At 35.7% G+C, this 20,028-nt stretch overlaps 1 non-coding gene across 1 annotated transcript; it reads left to right on the top strand.

Annotated features, from left to right (window-relative positions):
• The first annotated feature begins 18,813 nt into the window (after positions 1-18,813).
• On the top strand, positions 18,814-18,947 carry LOC116089581. The gene has a single exon (XR_004118368.1). It is a non-coding gene; the product is annotated as a small nucleolar RNA SNORA70 (small nucleolar RNA).
• The last annotated feature ends 1,081 nt before the right edge of the window (positions 18,948-20,028 follow it).

The following is a 20,028-nucleotide window of genomic DNA, read 5'->3' as shown; positions in this document are numbered from 1 at the left end:
AGAAGAAATCAACATATACTTTATAATCCGTTATTCTGTACTGTAGATATAATATGAACAGCTGCTTCAAGTTCCTGTCATTTGGATTTCTTCACCATGCATACAATATACTTGAATAGTAAACCAAAAAAAAAAATGTTCAGCTTTCCAAATTATTTTACCACAATAGTAAAAATGCCTGAGAAAAAAACTATTATAGTCCATCATAAAGTGGCCCAAGGAAACCCAACAAAATATCTAATATGCCCATTTAATTATTATTTCCATTGAAAAATATATTTTTCTCTAAAAAAAAATCCCTTCCCGATTTCTCCTATCTCCCACCAAAATAAACAAACAAAACCAAACAGACAAACAAACAAAAAAGCCCATGATAGTCAAGGAGTACACAACAAGATACAATATTAGAGGATGTCTATAACTGTGATTAATGATTTCTATTTAGGAACCAGTTATTTTATAGAGTTATTGCTACTCTCCTATTATTTCCAGTTTATTTCCAAACTTATCATGGATTTGTTGGCCCTCAAAGCATATTTTAGTTAGAGGTTATGAACTTTTTCTAGGGTTAAACGATGAATAAAATTCAAAAATCCCAAATGGAGCTTTCAAATCAAAAAGGCTTTCTTTTACAGAGTTAGTGCTAAAAGAATTAGCAAGTGTTTTATATTTTTATAGCTCTCATTGGTTCAAACAATTTTGGCTAGAAAGATATGGCTAGGCTGAAATTTTCACCACATGCTGCTCATAAGAGTACATGAAAAAGCTTCACTGAATTCATAAATTGATCAAAATGGTTCCACCTCCAACAGACTCTCCTGAGACCATGAATATTCCTGATAATAATAGTGAAATAAGTAAAATCTGAATTTATAGTCAAAGAGCTCCTAAATGCCACTGGAAAAAGGCACAGCATTTTCTTTTTCTTTTTTCTTTTCTTCAATTGGATATTTTATTTATTTACATTTCAAATGTTACCTGCATTCCCAGTTTCCTCTCTGCAAACTTCCTATCCCATCCTCCCTTCCCCTGCTTCTATAAAGGTGCTCTCCCTCCCACCCATCCACTCCCATCTCAACTGCCTTAGCATTCTCTATACTGGGGCATAAAGGTTTAATAGGATCAATGGCCTCCACAACCATTGATGACAGATAAGACCCCTTCAGCTCCTTCAGTCCTTCCCATAAGTCCTTCTTTATTGGGATCCCTGTGCTCAGTTCAATGGTTGGCTGCTTGTATCCACATCTGTATTGGTCAGGACCTGATAGAACCTCTTGTTAGCAAGCACTTATTGGCATCAGCAGTAGTGTCTGGGTTTGGTGTCTATATGTAGTACAGATCCCCAGGTGGGGCAGTCTATGGATGGTCTTTACTTCAGTCTCTGCTTCACTCTTGGTTCCTGTATTTTCTTTACACAGGAACAATTCTGGATTAAAATCTTGAAGACAGGTGAGTAGCCCCATCACTCAACTGAGGTGTCATGCCTAACCTCTAGATATGGTCTCCACAGGTTCTCCCTCCCCTTTGTGGGGCATTTCAGCTAATGTCATCCCTTGGGGTTCTGGGAGGCTCTTGTTTTCCTGGCATCTGGGCTTTCTAGTTGCTAACACCAGTTCCCCATTGCTACACATCTCTATTCAATTTCCTGACTCTGTAAATCTACTCCATCTCCTCCCATACCTGATTCTGCTCTTCTTTCCTACCTCCCCATCTCAATTTGTCCCAAGTCCCACCCAAACCTACTTCCCTGATTATTTTGTTCCCCAATCTAAGTAGGACTGAAGCATCCACTCTTTGGTCTTCCACCAACAGCAGAAGTGTGTTCTTTCTCTACATCCTCGCCAGCATCAGCTGTCACCTGAGAATTTGATCTTATTCTAACTGGTGTGAGGTGGTGTGTGTTGTGCTGATTTCCAGAGTGGTTGCACCTAAAGAAATGTTCAACATCCTTAGTAATCAGGGAAATTTAAATCAAAACAACGCTGAGATTCCCCCTCACACCAGTCAGAATAGCTAAGATCAAAACCTGAGGTGGTAAAAGCAGATGCTGGTGAGGATGTGGAGAAAGAGGAACACTCCTGCATTGTTGGTGGAATTGTACAACCATTCTGGAAATCAGTCTGGTGGTTACTCAGAAAATTGGACATAGTACTACCTGAGGACCCAGCTATACCACTCCTGCGCATACACCAAAAAGATGCTCCAACATATAACAAGGACACATGCTCTACTATGTTCATATCAGACTTATCTATAATAGCCATGAGCTAGAAACAACCCAGATGTTCCACAACAGAGGAATGGATACAGAAAATGTGGTACATTTACTCAATGGAGTACTACTCAGCTATTAAAAGCAACAACTTCATGAAATTCACAGGCTAATGGAAGGAACTTGAAAATGTTATCCTGAGTGAGGTAACCCAGTGGAAAAAGAATACACACAGCATGTACTCACACAGTATGTACTCACTGATAAGTGGATATTAGCCCAAAAGTTCAGAATATCCAAGTTACAATTCACAGACTACATTAAGCTCAAGAAGAAGACCAAAGTGTGGATGCTTCAGTCCTTGGAAGGAGGAACAAAAAACTCAAGGAAAGAAATATGAAGACAAAGTGTGGAGCAGTGCCTGAAGGAAAGGCTACTCAGTGACTGCCCCACTTGGGGATCCATCCCACATACAGACACCAAACCCAGACACTGTTGCAGATTCCAAGAAGTGCTTGCTGACAGGAGCCTGATATAGCTGTCTCCTGAAAGGCTCTGCCAGACCCTGACAAATACAGAGGCAGATGCTTGCAGCCAACCATTGGACTGAGCACAGGGACTCCAATGGAGGAGTTAAAGGACTGAAGGAGTTGAAGGGTTTAGCAACCCATAGGAAAAACAATAATATCAACCAACCAGATACCTCCAGAGCTCCCAGGAAGTAAACCACTAACCATTTGATTCATGTATAGTACATGTACTTTTACCTATGTTCAGCACATTGTACTCACTTGAACCTTCAGTGTAACAATTTGTAATATCCATATGGTCCACCTACCAAGAGTTATACTTTCAAAGAAAATGGACTCTTGCTTTCTCATCAATTATCTGTTGCTAATATCTCCTCAGTACAAGAGGGAGTCAATGTGTACCTCTTCTTATACATGATACAACTTTTATCTGGCTTGAGTTTGCATAGGACAGCAGCTCCTGTCATGACTGCTGTGAGGTCAAATGAGGTGTTGACCCTGTTTGTCTGGAAACTCTTTATTCACACTCACTATCTATTGTTCCTTCAAATCTTCTCACAGTGATTCTTATTTCCACTTTCATCAGCTTCAATTCTGACCTGCGTTATTACTTGCTTCTGATTAATTTATTTTTTCTTCCTCATAAAGAACATTGGTACTAGATTGTAACCTGTGATTTTGCAATATGCTTTTCTCATTGTATTTTTCCATTAATGCCTTAGGTAGAGCATATTTTTTTGTATTTTGTACTCAATATGTATTTTGATAACCCAATTCACGTGTACATATTTTTATACTTTTTTCCCCCCCTCAACTTTTTGGATCCATCCTTGTTCTAAATGGGATGCTATTGACATTCTTGTCTGGATTATTTTTACTACTACTTTATTCTATATAGCAACTGAAAACATTCTATATTATCTTAATTATCTACATTTTTATGACCTATAATTTCCTGAAATGCTAAATATTTAAGAAAAATCAGGGTCTTACTTTTTTAATGGAATGGTCTATAAACATTAATTATATGAATAGCTTATATATCTGATTGAATAAAGAATAACAAGAAGGAGTAGTCCAATTTATGTTGCTCATGTACTCGATAGAGCAAGGTTGAACTACCAGAGGCCAGCCACTTAAAGATAATTGAGACTTTCTCCACTGGTATCCCTACTGAAAGATGTAATTATTTAGCTAAACAGTTCAGGGCATTAAAGTTTTCTATGTCACTTGTAAATTTTCTTTTTCTTTTTTTTTTTTTATTTTTGAAAATTCCAGGAATTACCAAAAACCTAGCTTATAAAATAAATCTATATGTTTTAATAATCTCAGGATGGTCTGACACTGTTAACATATCACAGATGTTTATTAATTATAATATGCTTGATAAGCTTGGACATCTGGATTCAACATTGGTTTAACAATATTCTGTGACCATTGTAAAAGTCAGAAATCTAAGGTTAATGCTTTTCTTGTTACCTCTTAAGAACAGTAGTTTTCAACATATGGTATCATGAATATAAGAATAAAATAAAAGCTGAAAGTAAACATGATATTTTAACATGAAGTAATAAATCAAAATTTTATCACCTATCAGTAGAAAGTTTTATAATATTTGATACATTTCTATAAAGGTATATAAATTTTAGAAAAATGAACACATGCAAATATGCCTTAGCATTGTTATTGGACAGTAAGCTTATTGTTTCAAATGTTTCCTAAAAGAACTGTATACCATCTAGTGAGCTACAAGCAAAATTGCAACTGTTATTTAAGTATCTTTTGAATGTATTTGCATCACGAGTGTATAAATCATTTTTAATTAAGATAAATGGAATATTTTGTTCAACAAAATACCTGCTTGAAAAAAATACAAGTATTAATTATTTCTATTGCTTCATATCTTTCAGATAAAGTGAGCACTAAAAAAGGGGGTGAGTGAACTGTCTGCTGCCTGGTGAAATTGAATACTTCTGAAGCATTAATGTTGAAACTATTTTATACTATGTAATTATTATTTTGTATTATTAGAAGGTATGATATGCATGTAGTATATTTGTATACACTTGGGTTCCTTTTAAAAGTATAAATTGGTCAAATTGAATGGCATTGTACATATGTTATACTTTCTACAAAATATTAAAAAGTCACATAAGTGTCAGAGAGTAATTTGTATAAACTTGAGATAATTTAACACCCACATTCAATTTTGAGTTTTATAGTTTAAAGTTTTGTACAGGTTTGATAAATTAGAAAATAGTTCAGATTTCCTTATATCTCATTCAACTTTTCAAAAAATTTAGTCTTTCTTTTTATTTACTAATAAAATTTTCCCAGATCCATAGACTAGTAAAGCTATAGATGAGTAAAATATGCCTAGATCAATTTCACATATATCATCTTAAATTAAAATCAACAATTATCTTTAAAAACAAGGATTCTGTACAAATGGACATAATACAAATAATACTTATGATATCTTCATTCATCTGTATCTCCAGTCTCACAAAAAACAGTGTAATTTTCCATCATTTCTGAATTTTCCCAATTTTCTTTGCAACATTCTTTACTTTTATATGTACATTAATCTCAGCTCATTTAAATTTGCCAATTCCTTAATATATCTTCATTCTCTGTTCTCTTCATCCTTTTAATTTGGATATAGCCAATATACAGACCACATTAGCAACACATTCAGAGAAAAGGGTACCATGTGGTTACTTTAACAACTTCTAATCTTCCCACACTAACTTTCAAGAGAAATTAATTCTGATACTAAAAGACAAACATATTATAAAAGCACTTGGTTTAAAATGTTCTGAAATCAGCCTCTTCAGATTTACACCGAATAAAAGACAATTTAATTTATTCTGGCTTTTGTGTCTTAGTTACTGTTCTCGTTGCTCTAAAAAGCCATCATTACTAAAGCAGCTTACAAAAAAGTTGCTTATTGGGGCTTACTGTTTCAGAGTGTGAGTTCATAATCATCATGGTGGGTGCCATGGTAACAGGCAGGCGAGCATGGGGATGGAGAAGTAGCTGAGAGTCAACTTATGATTGAAAGAAAAATGAGATAGAGAGGGGAAGAGTAAATACAGCTAACTTGAAAGGCATGGCTTTTGAAATTTCACAAATATGCCAGCTTTATACCATCCAACAAGACCACAATGCCTAATCATTCCAAAAAAGGACCAACAATTGTGGACTACTTATTCAAACTATGGTAGTAGACATTGTCATTTGATCCATTATAAAATGCAGGCATTTCATTTCCAGTTATTGTTCCCCCTTCTCTAACAATTACTGTCTCTCATGGCTTATTAAAACTATATATTATTCTACTTTATAAAGTCCATTAAACATTATTTTAACATTAAACATAGGTTTAGGACTGATCACTTGGAGTTGAAAAATCTATCAAGGGTTATGTTCCCAGAGAAAAAGATTCTCTCACTCTCAGTCAGCATTGATTGCTCATAGTTCCTCATCTAATTGTGTGGTATTGTGAAATTTCCTGCAACTACAGTGACATGTTGATTGGTGTGAAACTTATTCAGGGTTTGTTAGTGCAACTATATTTGTTGAGATTTAATGGGTGCAACATCACTGTTATGTCCATAAGATAATACTTCATTGCAGAAATTTGAGTCACTGACTCTTACAGTCTTTCTGTCCTATCTTTTACCATGTCCCCTGAGCCTTAAGTATAGTAGTTACATGTAGATGTACAAGTTAGTACTGGATTTCTTCACTCATTTACATATAATATATGGATATCTATAGTAGCCTACTTTAATTAAAATTTTGATTTTTCAATCTCTGAGAGAATAAAAAGTCTTAATATTAGTTTCTCTGGATATTACAAACTTAAACAGACATACAACAAATTAGCTAATGAAAGAATATAGATAATAGTCAGGTTTTCCATTACTTTTGTAGGTGTCACAAAAATAAATGATCAAAAAAAGACAAATTATAGTTTTATTATATACAAGATTCAATTGAGAGTAGATATTTTTAAATGTGTCTATATAGATAAGGATTAACTTACCAGGATTTGTTTCTTGAGTTTCTCCTGTACTTAATACCCATCTTGGTACCCTTCCTGTTTGCACCTGTGTCCAGTGGAGGCCTAGGATTCTGGTTCCCCATCCACTCTTACAACATGCAAAGGAAGCTTGATTCCCAGGTACTCTGGCACACACAGGTGAGGCAACAACATATACTCCAATACCCAGCATAACTAGAAACCCCTGGAACACAGGGGATACAGGAATCACTGAATCAGAGCCAAACACTATTAACACCCACAGGAAGCTTGCCTCCCAGGAGCTCTGAAACACCAGGATCTCAGAATCTCAGGATCTCAGAGGCAGCTGACTCCCAGGAGCTCTAATACACCTTGGATATCAGGATCCCAAGATCACAGAATCACAGAATCAAAGTGATAGCTGGACTCTCAGAAGTTCTGATACAGCCAGGATCACAGGATCACAGGATTACAGGCTCACAGGAAGGACAGGCTCCAGTCAGAAATAGGAAAGCCAGTTAGCACTAGAGCAAACCAGTTTGCGAGAGTCAAGTGCAAGACATAAACAACAGAAAGCAATCCTACTTTGCAACATCAGAACCCAGTTCTCTGACCACACCGATCCCTGGATTTCCCAACATAGCTAAAAAGCAAGATTAAAATCTAAAGTCCCATCTCATTAATAAGATAGAGGACTTTAAGGACATAAATAACTCTTTTAATGAAATACAGAGAACACAGGTAAAATTTAGAAGTCATTAAAGAGACATCACATAAATCTCTTAAAGAAATACAGAAAAACACAAACAGGTGATGGGATTGAACAAAACCATCCAGGATCTAAAAATGTAAATAGAAACAATGAAGGAAAAACTCTGGAGATGGGAAACCTAGGAAAGAGATGCATCATCAACAGAATACAAGAGATAGAAAAAGAGAATATCAAGCATAGAACATACTATAGAACACATTGACACAAGAGTCCAAGAAAATACAAAAACAAAAAGCTCCTAACTCAAAACATTCTAGAAATAAATGACAAAATGAAAAGAACAAACCTAAGTGTGTGGAATATAGAAGAGAGCGAAGATGCCCAACTCAAAGGGCTAGTAAACATCTTCAAAAATATTAAAGAAGAAAATTTCCCTAACTTAAAGAAAGAGATGCCTATAAAAATACAAGAAGCTTACAGAACACCAAACACATTGGACCAGAAAAGAAATTCCTCCTGTAACAGAATAATCAAAACAACAAATGCACAGAAAAGAAAGAATATTAAAAGAGGTAAGGGAAAAAGGACAAATAACAAATAAAGGCAGACCTAACAGAATTACAGCAGACTCCACATCAGAGAGTCTAAAAGCCAGAAGATCTTGGGCAGGTATCATGTAGATGCTAAGAGAACAAAAATGCCAGCCTAGGATACTACATTCAACCAAACTCTCAATTACCAAAGATGGAGAAACCAAGATATTCCATGACAAAACCAAATTGAAACAATATCTTTCTACCAATCCAGGCCTACAGAGGATTAAAGAAGGAAAATTCCAATACAAGGAGAGAAAATAACTGGAAAAATTTTAGAACAGAATAATCTAAGAACTTATTGAGGTGCCTATAGCCTGTGTAGTGTTCCAGGTTTATACAAGAAACACTATGAAAACTCAAAGTACACATTGAACATCACACAATAATAGTGGGAGATTTCAACAACCACTCTCATTAATGGACAAACCATGGAAACAGAAACTATATAGAGAGAAAGACAATGAAACTAATAGAAGTTATAACTAAATGGATTTAACAAAAACCAGAATATTTCACCCTACCATGAAAGAATATAGCCTCTATCCTGTATCTCATACAACCTTCTCTAAAATTGACCATATAACTAGACATACAACAAGCCTCATCTGATTTAGGAAAATTGAAATAATCCTATGCATTCTATCAGATCAACATGGGATAAGGTTGGTCGTCAATAACAACAACAACAAAAAAAAATCAAACAATCAATCAAAAAAAAGGAAGCCCACATACGTGTGGAAGCTGGCCAATGCTCTACTCAATGATAACCTTGTGAGGGAAGAAATAAAAAAAAGTAAAAATTGTTTAGGATTTAACAAAAATGAGGGCATAACATACTCAAACTTATGGGACACAATCAAAGAAATGCTAACAGGAAAAGTCACAGCTCTGAATGCCTCCACAAAGAAACTGGAGATAGCATATACTAGCAGCTAAACAGCACATCTGAGCTTTAGGGAAAAAAGTGAATACATACAAGAGAAGTGGACAGCAGGAAATAAACTCAGGGCTGGAACTAACCAAGTATAAACAAGGAGAACTATACAAAAAATCAATAAAACCAAGAGCTGGTTCTTCAAAAAAAAAAAAAAATGATAGCTTATTCCTTAGGCAGGTTAACCAGAGTGCACAAAGATAGCATCCAAAATAACAAAATCAGAAATGAAAACAGAGATACAACAACAGAAACTGAGGGAATACAAAAAAATCATCAGATTCGACTATGAAAGCCTATACTAAATAAAATTGGAAAACTAAGATGAAATGGATAATTTTCTAGAGAGATACAAAGTTAAATCAAGATCAGATTAACCATCTAAACAGTCCCATAACTCCTAAAGAAATAGAAGTATACATTAAAAGTCTCCTGATGAAGACTTTAGAAGGTGGAAAGATCTCCCATGCTAATGGATAGGCAGAGCTGACATGTTAAAATGGCCATCTTACCAAAAGCAATCTACAGATTCAATGAAATCTCCATAAAAATTCCAACTTATTTCTTCATAGGGATAGATAGAACAATTCTCAAATTTATTTGGAACAATAAAAAGCCCACAATAGCAATAATTATTCTAAACACTAAGAGAACTTCTGGGGGAATCACCACACCTGACCTCCAACTATACTACAGAGCAATAGTGATAAAAACTGCATGGTATTGTTACAGAGACAAGAAGATAGATCATTGGAATATAAATGAAGACCCAGAAATGAACACACACAATTATGTTTATTTGATCTTTGACGAAGAAACCAAAACCATACAGAGAAGAAAGGACAGCATTTTCAACAAATGGTGCTGGCTAATGTGGTGTTTGGCATGTAGAAAAAAAAAAAATTAATCCATTCTCATCTCCTTGTACAAAGCTCAAGTCCAAGTGTGACTAGGAACTCCAAATAAAACCAGATATGCTGGATATAATGAAAGAGAAAGTGGGAAAGAACCTCGAACACATTGAAACAGAAGAATATTTCCTGAAGAAAAAAAAAAACAATGGCTCATGTTCTAATATCAATAACTGACCAAAGGGACCTCATAAAATTGAAAAGCTTCTGTAAGGCAAAGTACACCATCAATAGGACAAAATGGCAACCTACAGATTTGAAAAAAATCTTTACCAACCCTACATCCAACAGATGATTAATGTCCAAAATTTATTGCAAACATATTTATAATAGCCGAGTACTGGAAACAGTCCAGTTGTTCCTCAACAAAAGAATAAATACAAAAATTTTATTACATTTATAGAATGGAGTACTACACAGCATTAAAAACAAGTGCTTCATGAAATTCAGAGGCAAATGGATGGAACTACAAAATATCATCCTGAGTGAGCTAAGCCAGACACAAAAGAACACACAAGGTTCATACTGACTAAATAAGTGGATTTTTCTCCTAAAGCTCAGAATACCCACAAACTATATGCAGCTTAAGAAGATGGAAGACCAAGTGTAGACACTTCAATCCTACGTAGAAAGAAAAACAGAATAGTCACAGGAACTAGAGGCAGATAAGCAACAAGGAAGGAGAAAGAAGCAGGATGGAAAGGAGAGGAGGCAGGAACAGTATTGGAAAGGAAAGGAGAACAGAAGAGAGGATCATGAAACTGAATAGAAACATGTAGCAGAGGGGTATGATGGACTGGTGTAAGCACCAGAAAGTTCTAGACTCGACCAAAGCAGAAGGCTCCAATGGTCATGACTTTAGCTGAAATAAAAAAGAAAGGGGAGATATAACCTGTAGAGACCACCTCCAGTAGGTATGTATGGCCTCCAATTGAGGGATGAAGCCACCCATGTATCTCAAACTTTTAAATCCAGAAGTGTTCCTGCCCAAAGGAAAGACAGGGTCAAAAAATGAAACAGAGACTGAAGGAAAGGCCGCCTAGAGACCTCCTCCTCACCTAGGGATCTACCCATCTGCAGACACCAACCCCTCTCCACTATTTCTTATGCCAAAAATAGCTTGCTGTCCAGAGCCTGCTATGGATGTTCCATGAGCTGTTCTACCAGCACCTGACCAATACAGATGCAGTTGTATTGGACTGAGCCCCAGGATCCAATTGGAAGAGCTAGGAGAAGGACTGAAGGACCTGAAGTATACAGGGAGCCAGGACTCCAGATACATATGTATCAGAGGCTGACCTTATCTGACATCAATGGAAATGGACGCATGCTTGATGCCCCAGTATAGGGGAATGCTAGAGAAGTGAGGCAAGAGTAGGTGAATTGATGGAGGAACACCCTCCTACAGGCAAAGGGGAGGGACATAGTCATGAGGGATGAAATGGGGGTTGGTGGAGAGGTACCCAGGAAGAGGGATATCATTTGAAAAGTAAACAAATAAAATGGTTAATAAAAACAAAACCAGGGCAAATAAATGGCAAAAAAAGAAACTAATGAAATTAACTAATTTGGTGATAAGAAATTATTTGTCTGCTATTATTTGAATAACACTTTCAAAAGAGAGTTTCGTTACTACTTTCATGATGAAATGACCTAGTATATCCTTGTATCCGTTAATTGTATATTCCTTTAATTTAATAAATGATAATAAACCTCTATCAATTATATATATAATTGATATATATTATTGATATATTAATACATATATGTATGTTTCTGGATGGTATATGCCCTCCACACTTAACACAAGAGTAAATAGTTTTCAAAATTGAATTTATTTATTTACCAATAGATGCTAGGTGATAAATCCAGGACATGCTATGCAAGTTTCTTCCACTAAGTTATTTTCTTAGTACTGTATATTATTATTACACCTTGAATTTTATTTCTCTTTTATTAGTGTTTTGCACAATTCGTGTTGATCGTATTCTTCCTCCATCTAACTTCATCAAGCCTATCCTAGTCACTACCTACTCAACTTAATGTCTTTTTTTTAACCAGTAAATTCCAGTTGTGCTACCAATATATTACTGGACCTTTTTACCAGATTTACAGTAAGAAATAAACAGATTCCCTAGTATAATGCGACCTGGCTTGAGTTTTTGCTGTTCTTACACATGTTTTATATTAAGACAGTGTCTCATTAAAGTTCCAAACCATACCTTGAATTCATGGTATAGTGCAGGTTTGCTATAGCCTTTAAAGCAGCTATGATTTTATGTGTTCAAATCAAGCCGAGTTAGTCATTTGACACAATGTAGTTAATAATTTGCTTCAGAGATTATCTGTATATTGCATACTCCTGAATTCTACCATGATACTATATATGTGACACACACAGGTTTTGTCAAAATTAATTCTAACTGGAACACCAATGACAAAATACTTAAAAATACTAATATTGTGCTTCACTAAACACTGCTTGCTCACTAATCCCTTATGGCTGACACTTTTAATTGCTGTCTATTTTTAGTAGTTATTAAAATGCTACATTTAAGAATTTATGCTTGGGGTTGAACTCACAATCTTTCTGCCTCTAAGTTATAAGTTCTGGGATTACAGATGAGTACAACCAGATAAAATTTTGTGACAGTACAGATTCAACTCATGGTCTGCTGAATGCTATGAAAGAATTTTGTTAACAGAGTTGTATCACAAGAACTCAGCTGTCTTTATTACCTTTATTTTGTTTGAACATTGTTTGCTCATTTAAATGTTCTATATGAATCTGGAGGCTTATTAATTTTAATCATATTTTAAAATCACAACTATAAGTTTCTCAAATCCTTTACATTTTAATCTACATTTTATTTATTTTAGCTGTTTTTACTATTATTTCCTTGTATTCAACACAGCTTTCTGTTTTTAGCATTTTATCATTTCTGTTTCCACATATTTTGACTTGTCTGTCTTATTACCTGTCTAGGCACCATAGTAGCTAGATTGTAGCCTTATATTTTAGTGTGTATACTTCCATTTTAACTACTTTCAGGATTCAAATATTATAGCTGATTTTTCCATTTATTACTTGGTCACTTAGAATAGTATATCTTAACTGTCTTATACATTTTCTAATAAAGAATCTTGAGTTGCCTTCCTGTTTCTGTCTGTGCCCAGAGTTCATCCTGTGCCACAATATTCCATACACAAATACTGCTGGGAGAGAGCTGTTCTCCCAGAAGTGGGGACAAGCCTGTGAGCATAGATAAGTCTACAACTTCTGCTCTGAGAGATCCACTCAGAACCCTCAGGACACAGGAACTGAGGAGACACCTGGATCAGGATCTTTCTGGTATCCGTCTGTGCATGGAGCTGATCCTGTGCTATAATGCTCCATACACAAATACCACCAGGAGAGAGCTGATCTCCCAGGAGTGCCAACACACCTATGTGCATAGGTGAGACAACCACTTCTACTTAAATTTCTGGCCCAAGAAGGACCAGCCCAGAGCCACCAGGACACAGGAACTAAGGAAAAGTAGTGGACAGGATCCTTCCAGTTTCCAACTGCACCCCAATGCTGACCCTGTGCAACAGCTCTCCATACCCAAATTCCTCCCAGAGAGAACTGGTCTCCCAGGAAGAGTGACACACAAGCTTGCAGGAAGGACAAGCAACAGCCAGAGACAGCAAGTCCAGCTAACACCAGAGATAACCAGATGGTGAGAGGCAGGGGTAAGAACAAAAGAAATATAAAACAAAGTTGCTTGGCATTATCAGAGCCCAGTTTTCCCACCACAACGAGCCCTGGATATCCCAACACACCAGAACAGAAAGACTCAGATTTAAAATCACATCTCATAATGATGATAGAGGACTTTAACAAGGACATAAATAACTCCCCTAAATAAATAAAGGAGAACACAGGTAAACAGCTAGAAGTCCTCAAAAAGGAAACATAAAAATCCCTTAAAGAAAGCAGGAAAATACAACCAAACAGGCAAAGGAATTAAGCAAAAATATCCAGGATCTAAAATTGGAAATAGAAAAAAATAAAGAAATCTCAAATGGAGATAACCCTGGATATAGAAAACATAGGAAAGAGATCAGGATTCATAGATGCAAGCATCACCAAAGAATCTCAGGTGAAGAAGATTCCATAGAAAACATTGACACAACAGTCAAAGTAAAATGCAAAATGCAAAACGCTCTTGACCCAAAACATCCAGGAAATCCAGGAAACAATGAGAAGAACAAGCCTAAAAAAATAGGTATAGAATAAAGATTCCCCACTTAAAGAACCATTAAATATCTTCAACAAAATTCTAGAAGAAAAGTTCCCTAACCTAAAAAAAGAGATCCCTATAAATGTACAAGAAGCCTACAAAAATCCTAATAGATTGGACCAGAAAACAAATTCCTCCTGTCACATGATAGTCAAGACACCAAATGCACAAAACAAAGAAAGAATATTAAAAGCATTAACTGGAAAAGGTCAAGTAAAATATAAAGGCAGACCTATCAGAATTACACCAGACTTAACACCAGAGACTATGAAAGCTAAAAGATCCTAGGCAGATGTCATACAGAGCCTAAAAGAACACAAATGCCAGCCCAGGCTACTATATCCAGTAAAACTCTCAAATAGCATAAATGGAGATACAAAGATATTCCTTGACAAAACCAAATTTACACTATATCTTTCCACAGATGCAGTCCTATAAAGAATAATAGATGGAAAACACCAACACAAGGAGGGAAACTATACCCTAGAAAAAGCAGGAAAGTAATCTTTCAGCAAACCCAAAAGAAGATAACCACATGAATATAAATATAACATTAAAAATAGCAGGAAGAAACAATCACTATTCCTTAATATCTCTTAACATCAATGGACTCAATTCCCCAATAAAAAGGCATAGACTAACAGATTGGATATGTAAACAGGACCCAGCATTTTGTTGCCTACAGGAAATGCACCTCAATGACAAAGACAGACACTACCTCAGAGTAAAAGACTGGAAAACAATTTTCCAAGCCAATAGCCCCAAGGAAAATGCTAGAGTAGCCATTCTAATATCGAATAAAATCAACTTTCACCCTAAAGTGATCAAAAAAGATAAGGAGGGACACTTCATACTTATCAAAAATATGAACTACCAAGATGAACTCTCAATTCTGAACATCTATGCTACAAATGCAAGGGCACCCACATTCAGAAAATAAACTGTAATAAAGCACAAAGCACACACTGCACCTCACACAATAATAGTTGGAGATTTCAACACCCTACTCTTGTCAATGCACAGATCATGGAAACAAAAAAATCAACAGAGACACAATGAACCTAACAGAAGTTATGGACCAAATGGATTTAACTGACATCTATAGAACATTTCATCCTAAACTAAAAGAATATAACTTTTTCTCAGCCCCTCATGGTACTTTCTCAAAAATTGATCATATAATCTGTAACAAAATAGGCCTCAAAAGACACAATAATATTGAAATAATCCCATGCCTCCTAACAGATCACCACAGACTAAGGCAACAAAAACACAAATAGCAGCAAAAACAACAGAAAGCCTACAAACACCTGGAAGCTAAACAATGGCCTACCCAAATATAATTTGGTCAAGGAAGATAAAGAAAGAAATTAAAGACTTTTGATAATTTAATGAAAATGAAGATACAATGTACCCAAACTTATGGGACACAATGAAAGCAGTGCTCAGAGCTCTGAGTGACTCCAAAAAAAAAGTAGAGAGACCATACACTAGAAGCTTAACAGCACACCTGAAAGCTCTAAAACAAAAAGAAGCAAATACACCCAAGAGGACTAGATAGCAAGAAATTATCAAAATCAGGGGTAAAATCATAAAAGTAGAAACAAAAATCAGGGGTAAAATCATAAAAGTAGAAACATGGGAGAACTAAAAGTAGAAACAAAAAGAAATATGTAAAATTTTAACAATACAAGGAGCTGGTTCTTTGAGAAAATCAATAAAAATAGATAAAATCTTAGCCAGACTAACTAGAGGGCATAGAGACAGTATCCAAATTAATAAAATCAGAAATGAACCCCAGCACTTGGAAGGCAGAGGTAGGCTGATTTCTGAGTTCGAGGCCAGTCTAGTCTACAGAGTAAGTTCCAGGACAGCCAGGGCTACACAGAGAAAGCCTGTTTCAAAAACAAACAAACAAACAAACAAACAAAAACAAAAAAAAAAAGGGGAGAGACATAACAATGGAAACTGTGGAAATTCAAAAAAATCATCAGATTCTACTACTAAAGTCTATATTCAACAAAACTGGAAAATATGGATGAAATGGACAATTTTCTACAAAGATACCAGGTACCAAATCAGAAACTGATAAACCATCCAAAAAGTCCCATAAACAGTAAAGACATAGAAGCAGTCATAAAAGTCTTCCAACCAAAAGAAGCCCAGAACCAGATGGGTTTAGTGCTGCATTCTATGAGACCTTCAAAGAAGACCTAATTCTAATACTCCTCAAACTATTCCACAAAATAGAAACAGAAGGAACACTACCCAATTCGTTCTATGAAGCCACAGTTATACTGATACTAAAACCACACAAAGACCCAACAAAGAAAGAAAACTTCAGACCAATTTCCTTTATGAATACCAATGAAAAATACTCAATAAAATTCTCACAAACTGTTGGGAACCATGAGAGCCCTGAGATAAACATCCTGCCCCAGCTAATTGAGAACCCTGAGACTAACATCCTGCCTGACAATCACAAGGATCCGGCTTGGCCCTGAGAAAAGAACATTCACCGAAATTCACTCCCTCCCCACCTGCTACCCCGGAGCTCAATCCCAGAAGATTTTGTAACCTTCCATCTCCCTCCTTCCTCTCCCCATCCTCTCCAAGATTTTTGCTTTAAATATGCTCTGCTCCACCAAGTAAACGGCTCTTGACAAACAATGCTTCCTTGAGTCCTGTTGTCTCTCTCGCCCATTCTTTATTCACAGGTTGTGACCTGCCTTGCTCCCCCAAATAACTTGACCTATGGGCCACATCAACAAACAGAATCCAAGAACACATTGAAATGATCATTCACCATGATCAAGTAGGCTTCATTCTATGAATGCAGGGATTGTTCGATATATGGAAATCCTTCCACATAATCCACAATATAAACAAATTCAAAGAACAAAACCACATGATCATTTCATTAGCTGCTGAGAAATCATTTGACAAAATTCAGCATCCCTTCATGTTAAAAGTCTTGGAAAGATCAGAAATTCAAGGCCCATACCTAAACATAGTGAAATCAATATACAGTAAACGAGTAGCCAACATCATATACTAAATGGAGAGAATCTTGAAGAAGTCCCACTAAAATCAGGTACTAGACAAGGTTGGCTCTCTCTCTCTATCTATTCAATATAGTACTTGAAGTTCTAGCTAGAGCAATTAGAAAACAAAAGGAGGTCAAAGGATGGAAATTGGGAAGAAAGAAGTCAAAATATTACTATTTGCAGATGATATGATAGTGTATTTAAGTGACCCCAAAAATTTCATCAGAAAACTCATACAACTAGATAAGTTTACTTCAGCAAAGTGGCTGGATATATAATAACTCATACAAATCAGTACCTTTCCTATACTCAAAGAATAAACAAGCCGAGAAAGAAATTAGGGAAATTACACCCTTCACAATAGTCACAAACAATGTAAAGTATCTTGGTGTGGCTCTAACCAAATAAGTGAAAGATCTATATGACAAGAACTTTAAGTCTCTGAAGAAAGAAATTGAAGAAGACCTTAGAAGATGGAAAGATCTCCCATGCTCCTGGGTTGGCAAGATTAATACAGTAAACATAGCCATCTTGCCAAAAGCAATCTACAGATTCAATGCAATCCTCATCAAAATTCCAACTCATTTCTTCATAGAGTTAGAAAGAGCAATTCTCAAATACATTTGGAATAACAAAAAAAACCCATGATAGTGAAAACTATTCTCATCAATAAAACAACTTCTGGGGGAATCAGTATCCCTGATTCCTCAAGCTCTACAGAGCAATAGAGATAAAAAACTTCCTGGGATTGGTACAGTGACAGGTAGGTAGATCAATGATATAGAATTGAAGACCCTGAAATGAACCCAGCAACCCACGCTTGATCTTTGACAAAGGAGCTAAAACCATCCAGTGGAAAATAGACAACATTTTCAACAAATGGTGCTGGTTCAACTGGAGGTCAACATATAGAGGAATGCAAAATGATCCATTCCTATCTCTCTGTACAAAGCTCAAATCCAAGTGGATCAAGGACCTCCACATATAACCAGATACACTAAATATAATAGAAGAGAAAGTAGGCAAAAGCCTCGAACATATGGGCAGGGGGATAAGTTCCACCAATGGCTTATGCTCTAAGATCAAGAATCGACAAATGGGAACATTTGGACTTAGCACAGGGTCCCCAATGGAGGAGTTAGAGAAAGAACTGAAGGAGCTGAAGGGGTTTGCAACCAATAGGAAGAACAATACTCTCAACCTACCAGACCCCCCCACCCCCAGAGCTAAAGCAGAAACCAATGAGTACACATGGTTCCAGCTGCACATGTATCAGAGGATGGCTTTGTAGGACATGGTAATGGGCTTATACAGTAAAGAGAAGGAAATATAATTGAAGTTAAATAAGAGAGGATATTAATTTAATTCTTATAAAGGTAAACATTTTATATATGTATATATATGCATACATATACATATATATATATATGTATACACACATATGTTAATTGCAACAGAAGCAGGAACCTAAGTACTCAGGGATAAATAAATAAATAAACTGAGGCCTTTGATCTAATGTAGGTCAAGGGCATGGGGTAGGGAGAAAAACCTTATCTTGCAGCCAATTAAGCCTACCAGCTTTCTTTCCTGGTGGATCCTGGTGTGCAATGGCTACATGAAGTAGCCTCCTGGGTAGTATATGCTGCCATTTTCTTATATAAGTTGCTCTACTGGACCCAGGAGGTTAAAAAAAAACAAAACCTTATCTCAATGGTAGGAGAGGCTCTTGGTTCTGGGAAGGCTGGATGCCCTAGTTTAGGGGAATGCCAGGGTGGGGAGGCAGGAGTGAATGGGTGGGTGAGAGAGCACACTCATAGAAGCAGGGTAAGAGGGTAAGGGATGGTGGGATAGGTGGTTTCCAGAGGGGAAAGTGAGAAAGAGGATAACATTTGAAATATAAATAAATAAAATATCTAATAAAAAATTAATTTGGTATTTGATTTAAATTTATCCTCACATATATGCTAATAACTAACTCATAGCTCATTGTGTTCAGGTTAAATTGTTATGTTATTTTAGTTGGAGAACAAGCTGTTTTGCATCCACAAATAATTTCTGGTAATAATTCAATTGTCCTTCAGGCAATAGCTTGACATATTCTCAAAATTGACATTTATGTTCTATTCTCATTTGTAAGAAGCCAGATGACTCCCTGACTCATGATTTGAAAAAGAAAGAGAATAAACAAATGAAAAGGTAAATATACTAATGTTCTTTAAAATTTAGTCATTCTAAAAGAACTTAATTTGATATCAGCTTTTGCAGGCTAATAAGAGGTATATGATATTTAAGTAATCAGTTAAGTATATGTGAAGTATCTATGTACAAAAATAAAATAAAGTTGTTGAACCTGAAGAATAGTTCTATAATATCATTGCTTATAAGTAAAATACATTTAAAATATTTTAACCTTCAAAATTTGGAGAAGTTTAACTAATTCTAACATTTTCAATATTGAAAATGTCTTTAATGTACAATGGAAAGTTTTGGTGCAATTTAATACAAGGCCTTCTAAATCAATATAAGCAAAGTTCATAGAAACACAAACTGTGCCAACATGAAGAGGGATTGCATTTGTCTACAGCATGTCAATTGTATAAATATCATGGCTTCTACTTTAGTGATTTCATGGGTTCCTGAGTATGTGAATGAGTGTGTCTCTCATCCTGGTGCTTTCCTTTGGGCCTTTATCCTTATGTTTGTTTTTCTTGTAGAACTGGAATACATTGGTTTTTTGTTTTATCTTATTGTATTTTGTATACATTGTCAT

The sequence above is a fragment of the Mastomys coucha genome, unplaced genomic scaffold (genome assembly GCF_008632895.1).
Source record: "Mastomys coucha isolate ucsf_1 unplaced genomic scaffold, UCSF_Mcou_1 pScaffold14, whole genome shotgun sequence".
Lineage (NCBI taxonomy): Eukaryota > Metazoa > Chordata > Mammalia > Rodentia > Muridae > Mastomys > Mastomys coucha.
The sequence above is the reverse complement of the archived record's forward strand: the minus strand, read 5'-3'. Positions and strand labels throughout refer to the sequence as shown.